The following is a 15,326-nucleotide window of genomic DNA, read 5'->3' on the forward strand; positions in this document are numbered from 1 at the left end:
TGTTCACCACAGACCCAAATCTTCTCAGCTGTTGCTGAAATATATACTGTCTCTTCATGTGGTTCATTATGTTTGGCACATTGTCTTGGTCAGTTCTTATATCATGAAAAGTTAATAATGTAAATGCTGAATGCCCTAATACCTGCGTACCCTTTTCCCTAAGACTCTATCGCTCCAAGGCCCAGATTCCGGCTCATAGTCCTCTCCTCCAGCTTTCTCCTTTTTTATCTTTCTTACCTCTGCAGAGAAGCCGGACCTCACGGACCAGCTCCCACCACGCCGGCTGCGGGTGACCTTCTCCTGGCCCCTGAGGCATTCTCCTCTCGGCACTTCCCCTACCAGTGCGGGTGAGCCCCGGGGAGCAGAGGCCCCCTTGCCCCACCAGAGGCCCTTCTACGCAATGTGATCGAAAACTCTGGACTCAAACAAGAGAGCTCCAAAATCCCCCGGCTTCTAAAGTTGGGAAGAACACAGGGGCTTCAGTCAAAGACTCCTCTGCTTCTGTGGATGGTACGGTTTTAAAGTTCCCTACGAAAAATTTCGCATCGAAGATTGAACGCTTTAGTTCGCAGGACGTGGCCTTCACTTGCCCCCCAAAAACTAGACAAAAAAACCCACTCATCTGTTTACCCTATTGATGCTTTTGATGAGCGGTGCTATTTATTAAACTTTAGTTTATGATCTTGTTTGGTCACAATGATTATCATTCCTGTGTAGTGACTGATTTTTGCTTTTACAAGAGACTTGTAAACGTTTATACTTTTTTGGGGGGGGGGGGGGAAAAAGAGGAGTGTCCATTCACGTTGTAACCCTTGTAAATTCTTAATAACAGCATTTCACACAAAAAAATATGATACAAAGGTATAAACGAAACAAAGTTTTTAGGAATTTATCGATAACTGTCGGGGGGAGGTAATCACGTTTTATGTGTGATTGGTAAAAAGCAAGCATTGTGGAGAACAGAAAAGACATGTATGCCACAAGACTTTGTAAGCCCCCGTCCATGTTTGAATTGGAGAAACATCTCTTCTGCATGATGAAACATAAACAAACGAATTTGACACTTTACTGTTCTTGGCCTAGCTAAAATGTAAACAGTTCTGAGCGTTTTAAGCTGCAGTGACAGATTCCTTTGGAACCAAGTTGCAGTAAAAACTGCATTTGCATCCCCTGTGTGCTGACCTCGCTGTCCTCTTTACCTCTGTTCCCCTCCAGAGAGGTTCCCATCAGAACGTTTTGAAGAGGCGTTGCAGGCACCCGGGATGTGGGAATGGCCTGACCGTGCAGGATTGGGCCAACTGCCATCCTATACTGATGCTCTGCAAGTGGTTGACCAGGACCCAGGGACTTAACAGCCTTCTCCATGCCAGACCTGGGCCCGAGAGACCTGAAGTCGGAAGAAGAGAGCTGCGTCCATGATAGGAAGAGGAAAAGTTCTAGAAAACACTCCCAACCTAACCCCATGAGAAGCACGCCCATAAGTCCCCGGCAGCACTTCAAGGTGTTTTGGAGTGATGGCATTTTGTGTTTTTACCTGTTTAAAGCGTTGACAAACCTGGAAAGCAAAGTCATTGTCATAATATGTAGTACGGATAAAGACCCAAAATAGCTCTTGTACACAGCTTGCACAAAAGTGCAGCTAACAGCAATGTGACAACTAAATCGCCAGCCGTGAATCATTTGACACAGCCAGTTTTAATGGTTCAGGGTCCACCGAGACCACTCAGACGACAATGTTGCCACTAACAGTTTAAAAGTGGCTCACAATAGCTTTAAACATGACGGTGACAACTATTATTCTTAGATCCTAGGTTTAAAAACTGCAACAACATGAGTATGCATATTATCTGATGGATTGTTTCAGTGTTTCTGTGAAAATGACCACAGGCGCAAATTCATATCATTCAATTATAAACCATTAATGACGTGAAAAGTCCTGAAATTTGGAAAGGCTCTTTGTGCACATTTTCAGGAAGCCTAACGCAGTGTGTTCAAAGTTTGTTTTTTCAACCGAAATTTGTGATTTTCCATTGTACTCCTCTTTCCCTCCCAACAGATGATAAAGCAGGAGCAATACTGTGCAGACAAGGTAAGCATTCAGTTTTTTGTGGTAAAGAAAAAAACCTTAAATGTTAAAGGGAATGCTAACTAATCAATAGTATAATTCTTCATTTTAGAAAATGAAGCCTGCATTTTGAAGAACACTTAAAAATAGGTGATACTAATACCACTACTATTAATCTTACTGCTAATTTAAGGTACATGAATCCCAATGTGTAAACATCCCTAGCAACGACAATGACAACTCAAGTGCTATAAAAGAATACATTTAGGATTCAAAAGAGAAATATAAAAAAAGACATAAAATGATCTAAAGAAGAATGAAACAACAGAAACTAGAGAGAAGAAGAGGGAGAATACAGATGTGTTACAGTTTCAGTCAAGATATGGTTTCAGTCTTTCATCCAGTTGTTGAACCTGGCTTGCCGGGTTAAGGGTGACAGTTCTGGCTTACAGTTTGGGTAATCCTGCATCCCACAGTTGTTGGATGGGTTTAAGTCAGAGCTCTCCTCCTGCAGGCCATTTGAGTTTTCTTCACACCAAACTTGTAAAAATGATTTATTTATGTAGCTGGCTTAAAACTAGGAGCATCGTCAAGTTGCAACAGGAATACAAACACAAAACCTGACACAACTATTGTCTAACAATATTGAATGCTGTAGCATTCAGTTCCCCTTTTATTAGAGCAAGAGTTCTGATCAAATCATTAGGACTGCTAAGAAGTATGTGTATAGTATCTAACTTTGTACATTTCAACACTGTTCACATCTTTTACAACACTTGTCTTTTTCACATGACATTATTCATTTACCATATTCGATTTAAGACCTGTTTTTACATTTGTCATTTCACTGTCTTGTAGCCATATCAAAAGCTTTTGTATGCTGTATACAGCCCGATCAAACACCTTATTGCATCCTCCGGTTTCTCCAGCTACCTCCAAATCCTCACCCCCTCCAGGCTAGAATGCACGGTGAGTTAGTCACTGTCCCACCAAAGACGGTCTGTAGCTGAGAAGTTGCCAGTTCACTCTTCTGGCCGCCAGGTGCCCTTGAGCAAGGTCAACGAACCCCCAACTCTTGCGGGGCGTGGTCCAATGTCAGCCCCCTCACTCTACGTCTTTTTCCTTATTATTATTATTTCATTATCATTATGTATATGTGCTGAGCATGTGTGTGTATTTCAGCTGTGTTAACGTGTGTAAAAACTGAACCACGGTGACATGTAATTTCACCAGACCTGTCTTTGCTTCTTCTTCTCTTCATCTTCTTCTTCTAAAACACGTGGGTGTAGGGTGTTGATACTTTAAAAATTCAAAATGATGAATCGAATTTTAACCCCAATCCTGATTTTGACTTACCACGATCATTGCGTGTCGAGCAAATTTTTTTGTAAACGTCATTTCATAGCACCCCCGGTTTTTTGCAAAGCAATCTCCCGCTCCATAAGCCGTCTGCTCCTTAGCCAGTCATAGTAGTTCCCTGCATCACGCAGCTTAGTTTTCTAGATGGAGCCAGGCCCAGAGACAAGTAACGGAGAAAACGCAACAGATAGCAGTCGGTTATACTTTTGGTCCTCAGGTTACGTTTTACCAGTAACCAACATTTTTGTCGCATGACCGATGCTAGTCGGTTTGCTATAAAGCGTCTGTTAGCTGTTAGCTAGTAGCTTCTGTTACTGTTAGCTTGCCTCTATACCACCGGTGCTACTGTCCTCGCATCCGCCTTCAAGTTGTTTAGATGGATATGTTCAATTTTGCTTTACCTGACCCTATTGTCTGTAAAAGTCGTGCCTGTGTATGATCTCTCCTCTACCTCTCTCCTCTCTCTCTCCTCCTCCTCTCTTTCTCTACTCTCCGAGCAGGGCCCGGCCACACAGAAGCGCCGCGTCCACATTTCGTACATTTTTCCACAGTTTTAATTTTTTATTAACACAGCTGGATGGTTAAGTTGAGGGGCAAACCAGTATTATACCATTGTGTTCAGGGAACTCCGCGATCGCGCCGCCACGCGACGAACACAGAAAAGCATTGACTGCAGCTAACTTCCGTTGATAGAGAACAGCGTGAGACGGAGCTGCGGGACTTGGCCAGAGATGTGACCCTTGCGTATCAGAGTCATAAAAAATGCAGAGGAGTGGAAGCTACAGACGTTGCATACACACAACGTTCTTTCCGACCATTCGACCCGTTGCATAATGATCATCCGTCTCTCTGTGAGTAGCGTCCTCCGTCACACTCCCTCTCCGCAGTTTATAAATATCCTATGGACCGATCAATTTGTTTTGGTTAAAATCACAAATAATTTGTGAGAACTAATCGCGAATCAAAATTTTGTCAAAGAAGTCGTGATTTCATTTTGGCCATAATTGTGCAGCCCTAGACAGGCCCGGCCCTAAACAATTTGGTGCCCTATGCAGATTTTTAGTGCGCCCCCTTGCAACACTGACAGTTCTTTGTTAAAACTAACAGATAGCCTCTCTATTTTCTTGGTATCCACTATGTCATGCAACGTCTACTGCTATTACGATCATTGTTTGCAACAGCCAAAATAATATCATTATCACATAAACTTACTTAACATTACCTCCGGTCTTTTGGTCAAGTTTGTCCTCCTCCACTGTTCTTTTTTTTCTCCCTGGCCCCAGCCAGGTTAGACGCTTTGCCATTATGACTTTGATGCCGGGAAAAGAAAGTCTGGCTGTTTTTTTTAATAAGGTGACGTTCTAGTACGGTGACCAGATTCTGCGACAAAAATCCGGGGAATTTTCAGCTCAGAAGCGTATTACCTCCAACAGTAATGTTTTCTTTTGTAAACTTAAACGGGTACCCTAGACCTAAAGCTGTTCTCATTAGGGTGCTGAGCCCCCCCCCCCAGTTATCCTCCAGACCCACCACCCCTGCTGCTACTTCATACTCCACGGTCCACTACACCTCAAGATAGAAAGTCCTAAGATGTTCAAGATACAAAAGTCTAATATGTCAAGATAACAGTCCTAATATTTCAAGATAGAAAGTCCTAATATTCAAGATAACAAGTCCTAATAGTTCAGAGGAACGTCCTGATATTTCAGCTAAAAAATCATCCTTATACTCAAGATAAAAAGTCCTAATTTTCAAGATAAAAGTCCTAATATTTAAAGATAAAGTCGTAATATTTCAAATAAAAGTCCTAATTAGCCGAATATTTTAAGATATAAGTCCTAATATTTTAAGATAGACAGTCCTAATATTCAAGATAGAACGTCCTTATAGTCCCATATTCACGAAGAAAGTCCTAATATTCAAGATAGAAAGCCTAAATTTCAAGATAGAAATCGGAAGATTTAAGATAGAAATGTTCCCCCCATTATTCATAATGTTGTTGTTTCTGAACGACATTATCTGACAGCGTTTGCTTATATTGCTCAAGCTGTGTTTCTGCAACAGCTCCTTGAGACTCAATTACATAAAAACTAGTGAGGGACATATTTCCTTTGACATTGATACTAAACGCGATCGCTGCATGTACTTACTAGGCTAATTGTCCCTTGTATTGCCGTTCCTAAAGTCTCGTTTTTGCTGCGAACAAGACTCTATTATAGTCGACTTGTCCGGACAACATAAATGAAAGGATTTCTAGGCGTCGATCTTTCGGTTAAAGATTGAAGAGTCCTTTTTAAAACATAAAGTCCGCAAAATTGCGGTCGCTACAACGCCCAGACGCCATGTAAATATTCAGTGATTTGTAACATCGTAAAATACGGCTTTCTAAAACGTCTCTGAGCACCGCTGCTCTTGCGGTCTGGAGCCTGCGTGTGTTTTGTGCGATTTCGGCTACTTTTTTCTTTCCTTTCCAATTTCGGGTCTTTTCATCGTCCAGTGAAAACCGTTACATTCCGGGGACAGATCCGCCGGGGACAGGGTCCAAAATAGGACTGTCCCCGAACCGGGGACGTCTGGTCACCCTACGTTTCAGGACCGCACAGGCCGGTCGCCCCCTATGGTTTGGTGCGCCCTTAGCATTTGCCTATCCTGCCCTAAGCCACATGCCGGCACCTGGCCCTTGAAAATTTTTTTTATTCTAAACTTATTGTTCGGTCGAATGGCTTTTTTCATGGGTAGAAAGTTTGCATTCAACCAAAGTGTAGATCGATTGGCTTACACAAGCCATCTAAATGCGAATAGTCTTTCAGCCTGATGGTTTGTGAAACCTCTTTACCCAAACCTTCCTAAAACAAACCTGGCCTACCTGGACAAAACTTCCTTCAACGCCTCGCCCTCCAGCAAGAATCGTGATGTGTGTTGCTTGGAGACACCCGTAGGCCCCCACCGGTGTGCCTAGAAAAATGTCCAGAGCCGGACCACGGGGGGCCGGGTTGACGAGATAGGAGGAAGTACCCCCACCAGTCTGGGAGGAAGTGTCGGAAGTTGAGGGCTGATCATGAGGGTGGCGCCCCCTCCCTGCTTCCGCTCGTGTAATGGAGAGCCTCCACAAGAAACTATGCAACTTCCCGACTTCAGCTTGGAACTCAAAGCCAGCAGGGACGAAGGCAACGAGAAAACGTCTTCGGCTGAATGTCCCCATCACCGACACGAGTGATTATAGAAGCTACTAACATCAAAGGATTCTCCCCTGACTAAAGAAGTCCAATTACATGCTGCACCCAATGGTTTAATTACACAGAACCACCTTCCCCTGTCCTCCTTAATGGGGCGAGGGCTCTTGTTTTGAAATGTGTATAGTGAATTGCCATGTGGATTGGGTAAAAAAGGTATGGCAATAATTTGTTTACAATATAATTTCTTGGTAACCACTTACACTTTTTTATACCAGTGAAAAAAAACCACATTGAGCCATTAATGAACATTACATTTTGTCTCCACCATCTCTCCGGAGTTTCCTTCTCCTGAGAAACATGTCCCCGAACAGTTGATTGATTTGTCCCCGTCTGAAAAATGTTGTTTTTTGTGTCCAGATGGACAAATCCATACTATTTGGTGACTTATGGTGGCACAAGAATCGCCCTTATCTTTGTTCACATTCACTTCTCTCCATTGGAAATCAATCCACCAGATGGCTGCTAGCCTCTTAAGCGGCGTGGCCCATGGAGACAGATCACAACATTAACTTGTGAGAGTTGGGGCGCTGGTTCTAAAACGGTTTTTTTCTGTATTGTGTAATTTTATTGGGCAGCTAGTTCAATTAACACATTGTGTCCAAACAATGCTATATGCTGTGCGCAGCACATCACTACAGAACATCAATCAGTGTTTTTAACAGTCTCAAACCACCACCATATAAGAAACCAACGTGTAAATGCGTAAAAACTATTGAACTTTCTTTTTTCTGCCACGCACTCCTGTAACTACAACTGAAGAAATAATTTTTGTTCAGGCCATTTTCTACCCAATCAGATCATTTTTGGCCTATACATCAATGGATGGACCAAGTGAACAACTTGAAGTCTGGTATATGATTTCAGGTGGAAGTCAAAACCTTCCTTTTTAATAAAAGTACAGTAACAGTGTCAGTTGTTGTTTTCTCCTTCTTTTTTCCCCCCTAAATGTGTAAAACTAAAAATAATAAGTGGTTAAGCGGGACATCCCACAGTACGGCCAATCCTTTTTGTTCTCATAGAATGGGGCCAGGAAATTGTTCCATGATACAATTGTCGTCCCGTGCTATGGAAGGAAAAAACAGCGTTGCTCATACCTCACAAAACAGATTGAACCGCCTTATCGCCATCTCCAGCTAATTTCCCAAATTCTTAACTATTTCTTAAACATCCAGAGTAAAAGAAAAAAAATTCCCATGGTCACAAGAACCATAAATTTTTCCTATTGAAAAGATGATTACCTCCTACAGTATACTGACTTTTACCGTGTAGTAAATTTGTGGATATATTTACACCCCATCCCCATAAATACAATGATAAAAAATAAAGGATGTTGATTGGCTGTAATACGTTACCTCACATCAGATCACAGATGTTTTAAGCGTTTAAAAATCATTTAAAATCAATCTTTAAGTAAAACGTTGATTTTATACTAGATTTTTTTTGGGTTGTCTTAATACAGGATTCAATAGAGGTTGAAGTATCCTTTCCTTTGAAGCGCACGTGTGATGAAATATAAAAAAACATCCCCCCTGTACATTGCCAGGGCCTCCGGAGTACAGAAGACACATGAGCCAGTTGTGGACTCTGTCCTTGTAACGAAGAGTAAGGGCTGAAAGCCAACCTCCTGCCTGCCTTTTCAGGGCCAAATCAGCTGCCTCCGTGTGCCAGGAGAAGGAGGAAGATCGCACCACCACAGCGCTTTCCCCAACCCACACATACTCTACATATGAACCCATCTAGACAAACAGATTGTTTTTTTTTGTGGCCCACCCTGTAACCTTCATTAATGCCATTTCCTTGTGTCCTTACCATCCCCCCCACCAACACACCTATCTTGAATCGATTGCCCCACCCTGTTAGTTTGGCCCTTTTTTGAAAACTATTAAAAAGTGACAACACCTATAAATATTCCCTTAAAATCTACCGTAAAAATTGTGCAACAAGCTTTCATAAAACACATTTATACATTCAAACTGCCAAAACTACTGTCATTGGTGTTTTCTAATGGATTTTTTAACTCACTATAGGCTTGATAATCAAGAAGGATGCTGGTACCCCCTCTCTGTATCTTTATAATCTATATTATATACGCTTGATATAATTATATAATTTCTTCATAACCCTGTGGATTTGTTACCTACCCGACCATTTTGTCTCTCTACGTACTTTATTTTTTTTTTTCCAAGTATTAATGTTTCACAGGTTCAATTGTTTGCCTTTCCCTAAATCTAATGTCCTATTCAAATCGACACTCCAATCGTGTAATTCCATAGCATTATATGTACAGTATGGGGGTTACAAAGGAAAAACTTTTAACAGTAAATTGGGTTGTCCCTAATTTTTTATGGTGGTGACATTTGATTATTTGGCCTTGCAGTGCCCATTAGGAAATGGCCTGTGTGGAACGGCGCGACAGCCTGGCCCTCTGCTATCGCTGGACAGCTTCCACACTCAACACTACTGACGGCTTCTGCTTGGTTCCCTGAATCATATACGTCCCCAGCAAGTGCTAGTTATTATACATGAGTAATTTTCTATATTTCCTTGACAACGTTTTGAGTTTTTTTTTTCCCTCCTCTCTGTTCTTTAGTATAGCGTAGAGATGCAAGTTATTGCGGTCCCCTCGCAATTCATAATAATGCACTGCAAAAAATATGTCCCCTAGATAAAAGTCTGCCACAACACTGCACTTCCTTGAGTCCTGCACAAACCACCAAGTTAAAGTCCATGGTAGTCGAGAACACAAAGGACAGAAGTACAACATATTCTGTTTTTGTTAGATTAACCGTCAGTAGTCTTCTGTTGTTGAATAAAAAACACTAAAAAGTACAAATGTCCAACCGTTGGTGGTGCTAGGAATTATATGTTTGGGAATCAGATGTCTACAATATCTGTGCCTAGGCAGTCGATGTTTAAGGGCTAAGTGAAAGGCTTTGACCTGCCGGTGCTGCCAGAGGTGAGAATGCCCTACCAAAATGTGGTTAAGAGCAATAAAATAGACATTTTTGATTAATGAATTAAAGCTGCTCCAGATGAGCCACACTCCTGCTGTAGCGTGGTTGGGAGGTCCCTGGTGTCAGATCTGAAGCAGCAGCTCTCTGCTCTGGGGAGGACTGACTCCACAGTCCCTAGGTAACTTCGGCCCCCATGTGGCTGGGTCCTGCAGCGGCCGGTTTTGTCTTACTTATCTGCCCTCGGCCCTTTTCTGTTGGGTCACCCCCCTCCTCTCTCACCCCTTAATGTCTATCCACTGTCACTATAAAAAGGGAAAAGCCCCAAAAAATACTTAAAAAAAGCAATGTGCGATCTGATTTTACTCAGAAACTGTGAAAAATTAATATGTCTTTCTTTTCTTTTGCATTTCTAAAAGTATAGGATGTTTTATATTAAAACACACTTTTCAATGATCTTTTATGACATTCTGCGAGCGTATTTATATCATATATTATGGTATACTGTATTGATATCAGGTTAGATACAAAGTTCTGAAAACATAAAATGGGGAGATTTTCTTTTTTAGTGTTGAACGGTATACTGTGCCTAACCACCGGGAAGCATTCATTTTAATTACCACCTACTACCATTGTGATCATGCTTGTTCATTGAAACCAAACACAGGGGTCACAGCCATCAACCAGGGCTGCATAGAATAGATAAAGATTAGATTTAAGGTTTTAAGGTCCTGGATAACAAGGAGTAAACAACTGTTTGACTTACTACAAACTAAATAGATTTCAAGTGAGTGATCTCTCCTCTGTCTATTCTTTTCACGGTCATCTGAACCTGACGTCTGGGTTGAGGGAGTTGCTATTCCTTCCATATTTTTCTTTTCAGTTTGGTCCAGTGTCTTGTACTGAGTTTTCTCTTTCTACTTTATCTGGAAGTGAGCAAGACAGTAAAATGTACTGACTCACCGAAGGAGACCATCTGAGTTAAGAACAGGCTGCCAGCAACCACCCCTGGCATTATGGTTTGGGACTACTTGGGAAGAGCAAGAAGGTCAGAAGGAGGAAGAAAAGCATTATTTTTAAGGGTGGAGACGAGGAAAAAGATAAAAAATGTATGAAAGGAAAAAATAATGAAACAGGGGTAAAGAGGCAGAAAATGGAAACGAAGAGGAAAAGGAGACAAGAAAACAAGCATTTTCACATCACCAGCTCAAATGTTTATTGTACAGCAGTTCATGTTAAATATAAAATAATTGGGTATTTTAATAAGAAAATCCTACAGGAAAGGAGTCCTGAAGATAGCAGGCGTAAAAAAGAACAGCAGATCCCGAAAGCAGGATTAACAACTACCTAGAACCCGGAGACCAACACAGTAGAATACACACACTCTCACAGCATCCAATCACTCCAACTATCTGAGACAAAGGGCAGGAAACAAGGAAGACATCTCAAAGAGCGGAAAAGCCAGAAGCAAACAAGACAAGACAGAATACAAAAGCAAAATAAAACAGGAAAACAAAACATACACCACCATAACAACCACTCTTCTATATGTGCATGTAACATACGTTAAAGAGCATCCAGTAGTGTTCTATTACTTTCAACCCCTGTGAGAAATGTTGTCCATGCATCTTTATCTGTACAAGCATCTACACTAGATTTACTGACTATTTTTTTAGTTTGAGGAACCGACAGGCACCAACCCAACACATGACATTGGCATGTGAGTACTGCCAACGTCACGTTGTAACGTTGTCCAGCGTGTGTGGTTGGCTCTGGCCTTGCCACTGCCTACGCGAGGGACAGGCGAGATGAAAACAGCTCTCGCTCTGGACTTTCCTCACCTCTTTAGTCTTTTAAACACTCTTCCACCTTCTCACCTCTTACCTCTGCTTCTCTTTGCTCTTTAATTCATTCTTTGTCAGAGCACTTCCTTCTGTCTTAGTTCAGTTCACATATCCAGAGATTTTTGAATATCTGTTCAATTTCTCCTATTGGATGCCATCCTTTGCGCATCTGCCTGTGTCCTCGTCATGTCAATCTCTCAGTATGTTTTGATTTACTTTCTCTGTTTCTTAGCTTCTCATGATTTTTAACCACGTTTGAAAGTAAGAAGAGTGGGTTCAAGAGAAATTAGTTGGCATAGTTTGCATTATAACATTACAGCATGATTATAAAAACCTTATTTATCATCCTTTGATTTCTTTAATGTGCCCTGCATTAGTGGGTTATATTGAAATCGCCACACCGCACAAGAACACATCCTATGTTTTCATAAAAATAATCATCCTTGCGTTTTTTTCCAAAACACAGTATGTGGTTAATTTGAGAGTCATTCTCCCTGTGTTTCTATACAGGGTTCCGCGGGGTTTTTAAAAAGTATTAAAAATTGATAAAATCAAAATTGCAAATTTAAGGCATTAAAAAGTGTTAATATTTTTCTCAGAGGTATTATTTTTTTAAATAGGTGTTAATTTTTTCAGACATAACACAGTGTCCTATTCTGATTGAAATTCATCCTGCCGTTTTGCGTTAGTCTCTTAATATTGCTGTGGCCTGTCTGGTCCCACATAATCGTATCTTTGGTCTCCGTTCAGGTTCGATGCTGACGTCATATTCAGTTGGTCGTTCGACCATCATCTCAGAACCTGCGCGCTCATCAAATGGCTGGCTTACGTTTTTATTTTATACTTGTTTTCAAGCCATATCTTACAACACTGGACAACCACTCCGTCTTTATAATGGCAAATGCAAGTTTTTTCTGATAGCTGGGTGAACAACCCAGCGTTTAGGGACTGGCTCAGGCCGTGTTAGGGGGGCCATGGGCGGCCACCCCAACACTGCGCTCGGAGGCTCTGTGGGTCTGAACACTGCATTTAAACACACACTATTTAACCCAAATAAAGGACATTTCAGAGCTGTTTAAAAGAAATGCTTCCCGACTCCAGGGCTGCCAACTCTCACGCATTGGCCGTGAGAACACACGACTTTGATTGTTTCACAACGCCACACCCCCGATTCTCCACGCCTGCTGTGTCCATTTCTTAAGATGATTTTATCTATAGATCTACTTGTTGCGCCACTTAGATCGTAGATGTGTCTTTCAGAGACTGTGGGGGGGGGGGGGGTCAGACGGCTCCCTGTCTGCGGAATTTTCAAATTGTCCAAACTGAGAATTTTTTTTTCCCAGTTCCCCGGCTTCAGGTCAATGACTCTGAGGTATCACAGTACCCTCCGTCGCTTCGTGTGTCCACTCTCTCTGTAACAATAGAGGTGAGCAGCGCGGCTCTGGTAATGAAGTGCTTTGAGCGCCTAGTTAAGAGCACAGATCATCCTCCAAAACGCAGCACCTTCTAGATCCTATCAATTTGCGTATCAAGCATCCAGAGGAGTGTTGAAGATTCTGTTTGCACTCTATGCATCTCTGCACGTCATTTAGAGAAGCCAAGGCCCAAGCCAAAAATCCTTTTGCTGATTTTTTCCTTTTCTTCTGCTTTTTACACTATTAAGTTAAGTATTTTAGCACAATATTTTTAACAGAGGAATTTTTATTGAAGTGAGTGGTCTCATGGATTGTTGTATTTTCTTAGCGGTAGAGTACAGCGAGTCAGAGTTTGGTACGCATTCTCGACAATATACCACTGCACAGGTCCTCCACAGGTTGTTTTTTTATCTTCCCTGTTGTTCATCCTGTACACCAACTCCTGCACCAGCACTTTCCCTAACGCATTTTATCAAGTATATCGGATGAACCGCCCTGGTTATCCCTACCGACCAGAGAGGAGCATGGGCCCGTTCTTACCTTTTTTTACTTATTGGTGTGTAGAATCAAACCTTATCTGAAATACCTCTAAAACAAAGGAGATGCTAATTGATTTAGGAAAGCACAGTCCCTTAAACCCACCTGTATACATGGATTCCCTTTAGAAACAGTCACAGAGTATAATCCTTGGCTTGGTCTTGACCACAAACTTAAATGGGACAGCTTGGTCCGACAGATTAACTACTATAGTCCAACAAAGTAATGTTCTTCTTAAGGAAACTGTTGTCTTTTAATGGTCAGCAGCAAGCCACGTACTTCAGATGTTCTACTGTGCTTTCATTGAAATTTTCGTTCCTTTGGCATCACTGTTGGTTTGGCAACGCCCCTGAAGCACAAAAAATACATTAGAAAAAATAATAACTTCCAGCAAACTTTCGGTATCTCATTTCCAAGTATGAAAGTTTATCACAAAAACAGGATACGAGAAAAGGCAAATAGCATTGTGGGCAACCAGAAGACCCCCCTTTCCTCCTCATTGGAACTGCTGCCCTCAGGTACGACGATACTGTTGCTCCTTTGTTTAAAAAAACAGATCCAAGCATCCTTTGTTCCACAGCCATTAAAGCCTCCTATAATGAAGGTCCCGTCAATGATATATAATTGTGTACTATTTATTCTCTTCTTTCTCCCAGCTGTGTCTGGAACTCATACCCCCCCCCCCCTTCATATTATTCTGGTTAATGGTATGAGTGGTGGTCTACTATGTTTTGTTTTTTGTTTTTCCTCCTTTGCCTATCGTGTTTAAGATGTTGATACCATGTGAGGTTGACTGCAACCTAATTTCCCTATGGTGACAATAAACTGAACTAAACTAAACTGGTGGACCCGCTCTGCTGTGTGGCAGTGCCCAAGTTGCATCCGTGCGAGACCTCCGATAATAGCAGCTTACAGCCTCCCGTAACTTGTTTGTCCAATGGGCTTTCGTGTGTCTGCAACCGGTCCCTGAAGTGAGATCCACCATATGAACGGAGCAATGGACGCACAGCAGACTATTTACAACTCCCAATCTCGGACAACAGAGATGGAGGAGTTATTTGAATGTGCACAATTTGTAAACATGAGCAAAATCTGATGATCTCTAAATATCTAAATGTAACTGTAAAATTCATTCAATGTTGTTCATAAATGAACAAAAAGTATTTATTTTCCCAAAAAGTAAATACGTAGTGCTGCACAGAGGATGAGGGCCAAACATTACTAGCCCTTGTACAAAGCTAAAGGATTAGAAATTATGTAAAACAGTGGTTCTCCATTCTTTAGAATTTCAGTGGTCTTAGTTGATCTCAACCTTTAATTTAACTTTGGGTCCCTGGTCCCTACACCAGGACCCCTGGCCTGTCACACACAGACCCAAATCTTCTCACTGTTTGCGAAATCATAAACGGTCTCTTCATGTGTTTCTTTGTTTCACATTGGGCCAATCTTGGTCGCCTTTTTCATGAAAATTAATACTGTAAATGCTATGAATTTCCCTAAACCTGGTTGAATACACACAAGGCAAGTGCTACTTACCCTGAACCTAAAGGTTTTGCACATATATGCCAAGACTTATTTCTCAATTCTTTTGCACACAAACTCCCCAGAAATTTCCATTTAATGTTATTAAAAAAAAAAAAAACTGGGGGGCATACCCCCAGACCTCCCTACTTTGGATCTCAGTTCTCAACTATCCATTCTCTCATTGCACAACATTTATGTAGTTTGTTTACTTTTATTTAACTAAGTGAAATAAATATGTGCAAGATTTGTTAATTTTATGTTGTTCTCTAATCTATTCATTCTTCGTATGTTATATGTCAAAATCGTGTATAATAGCAAGGTCGCTGATTAACACTTGCAATTCATTGTCCGTGATGGGTTTTAAAAAAAATTCTGAAGGTAGACAAAAGGTATTA

General features: G+C 41.4%; 1 protein-coding gene across 1 annotated transcript in view; it reads left to right on the forward strand.

The window, feature by feature from the left end:
* Nucleotides 1-15,326, forward strand: part of LOC116699375 (receptor-type tyrosine-protein phosphatase N2) — a gene marked incomplete at its 3' end in the record, with an annotated part of 318,251 nt that overhangs the window by 63,831 nt on the left and 239,094 nt on the right.

This window comes from Etheostoma spectabile, chromosome 12 (assembly GCF_008692095.1).
Source record: "Etheostoma spectabile isolate EspeVRDwgs_2016 chromosome 12, UIUC_Espe_1.0, whole genome shotgun sequence".
Classification (NCBI taxonomy): domain Eukaryota; kingdom Metazoa; phylum Chordata; class Actinopteri; order Perciformes; family Percidae; genus Etheostoma; species Etheostoma spectabile.